Source organism: Drosophila takahashii, chromosome X (assembly GCF_030179915.1).
Source record: "Drosophila takahashii strain IR98-3 E-12201 chromosome X, DtakHiC1v2, whole genome shotgun sequence".
Lineage (NCBI taxonomy): Eukaryota > Metazoa > Arthropoda > Insecta > Diptera > Drosophilidae > Drosophila > Drosophila takahashii.
The window spans coordinates 25,840,037-25,842,874 of record NC_091683.1 but is presented as its reverse complement, the minus strand read 5'-3'; positions in this window follow the sequence as shown (position 1 = coordinate 25,842,874).

Genomic DNA, 2,838 nt, shown 5'->3' with positions numbered 1-2,838 from the left:
ATGATTTCTCAATATAATTGGACAGAATTTTATAACTGTATGGACATCGAAAGTGCCACTGAACTGTTCTATAGCGTTCTAAACACTTTTTTTTAATGAATGCGTTCCTGATAGGCTTCCTCCAAAGCCAAAAATATGAAAAGAATAAATTACACTAGTTTACAAAATAATATTCTTGGTATGCTCCCCTGCAATTGCTGGCAAATTCTGTTAGTGCTGGACCCCTAGATCACAAAAATAGCACTTATTTTTTTTTCGATGGCACAGTTTTTTTTTAAAGATTTTTTAAAGTTCGAAATGTTAAATTTCGGACTTTTTTTGAATTTCTTCTTATATCTCGGCAGATATCCACTCGGTTGGGCCAGTTTTAGTTTTATTTTAAAGTCAATAGATCAGAGCTTAACTTTGCCATACAGATCAATACGATTGGATGAGTAATGGCAGCGCAGAAGCTCGACAAAGATGAAAAATGTGTTTTTTTGGTCGTCTGTAAGTCGGCTGTATATATCGTAAAAACTCGAAATAAATCCGTTGAAAAATCATAATGGGTACAAACTTAAAGTTTACATCCTACCAAATAAAACAAGCCGGTATGGCCCAAATCCATGGAAAACTGGATTTATGGTGGATTTTTAAAGTTCGGATTTTTCCACTTTTTTCGGTTGACAGAGTCCAAATTTAAGAATTATCATAGGCGGCGACATGTGAACAAAAATAAGTGGTGACGGCAGCCGGGTCAAAAAATAGCTAAATTTAAAAGCTAGAAAATTATAAAATAAATTTAATTTCTGAAAATTCCTTTAAAAATATAAAATTGCTTGCGTTATGACTGTGAGTATTTTTAACTAAGTACTATCCATTTGGATAGTTCATTCTTATCAAAAAAATGTAACCTTAATTTAAAAATTAAATTCACTTTAATAATTTTCTAGCTTTTAAATATCTGATTTAGCTATTTAGTGACCCGGCTGCCAACACCAATTATTTTTGTTTACATGTCGCCGCCAATGATAAATCTTAAATTTGGACTTTGTCAACCGAAAAAAGTGGAAAAATCCGAACTTTAAAAATCCACCATAAATCCAGTTTTCCATGGATTTGGGCCATATTCGGCTTGTTTTATTTGGTAGGATGTAAACTTTAAGTTTGTACCCATTATGATTTTTCAACGGATTTATTTCGAGTTTTTACGATATATACAGCCGACTTACAGACGACCAAAAAACACATTTTTCCTCTTTGTCGAGCTTCTGCGCTGCCATTACTCATCCAATCGTATTGATCTATATGGCAAAGTTAAGCTCTGATCTATTGACTTTAAAATAAAACTAAAACTGGCCCAACCGAGTGGATATCTGCCGAGATATAAGAAGAAATTCGAAAAAAGTCCGAAATTTAACATTTTAAACTTTAAAAAATCTTAAAAAAAAAAAACTGTGCCATCGAAAAAAAATTTAGTGCTATTTTCGTGATCTAGGGGTCCAAATCTAACAGAATTTGCCATCAATTGCTGGGGAGCATTTCGGCTGTAAACTAGTGTTATATTCTTACAATACTTTGTTTTAAATCAAAAATGTATTTATTAATAGATCTATTTTTACTTGTATATTTTTTAGTCGTTTTTGTTTATGAATTTAAAGAGAAAAAAATAAATTAAAAGACAACTTAATTAAAATAATAAAAATTAAACTTATTTTATTATTAAGAATAAGTCTTTAAAAAACTTATATATGTGTTAAAAGTAATATATATATAAAGAAATGTATGTGGTATACTTGCAGTTTTCCAGTTGTAGTCCAGTAAGTTTCTTTTTATCGCACTACACTGTAAAAACAGTAAATTTGAGGAGGCGCGTAATTCTGATATCGGGTCGTTATTAAAAGTTAAAAAAAAACGGGATCAGTAAATTTATATTTAATTACGTATTTAAAAGAAATCTCAAAGAGACAAAAAAATTTGCAATTTTTTAATCTAAACTCACAAAGTTGTAAATATTCTGAAGAAAAAATTATTTTAAATTTAAAAAATTCTCAAGTTTTAAAACGAATGTAAACAAATATCACAAGCAAGCGCAATGTAAAGAATAAAATCAAATAAATGTGCAAAATTTAAAGAACAAATTTGAAAATCGCAAGTCTTTAAAAAGACTGTAAACTAAATTCAAAGAATTGGGAAAACAAAAAACACAATTAAAGGGAATATCTTAAAATTTTTGCGCAACGCCACTTCACTCGTATTTCTTGTGGAACAAAACGAAGGAATATTCACAACACTGATCACACTTATGCAACAACACTTATGACACAGCACGAAATTCTGGTATCAAAACAATTTTAAATTTATAAAATCACTAATCAAACTTGAAAATTTTGCCAGTCTTAAAAAAGACTATTCACAAAATTAACAAGGATGCACAAACACAAAACGCAGAATTTCGTACAATGCCACTTCGCTTTATTTAACGATTCACAATAGTTCTGGTACACTGCAAGCGTTTTCAAATATCGCGCACAACTTTTCACTTCACTTTTCACACAAAAATAGACTAATGGTGCTTTCTGGGTGCCCTTTTTTATACCTATTATGAGATTCGAGGAGGAAAGCGATTTCCAAATCGAGACAAGTGTTTCAGGTTTAAAATTGAAGCAGGTTGCGGTATATACCTGTTACGTAAAACCCCTAAAAAGTATCCTAAAAAAACTTTACCCTTTCTCACAGGTAACGACATTGCAAACCCCAAAAACATACTAGCCATTCAGGTTTAAAAATATTTCCAATAGTTAACTAACTACCTGCTAAAATTCTCCATTGAGAAATTTGGATGTTGAATTTACCTGT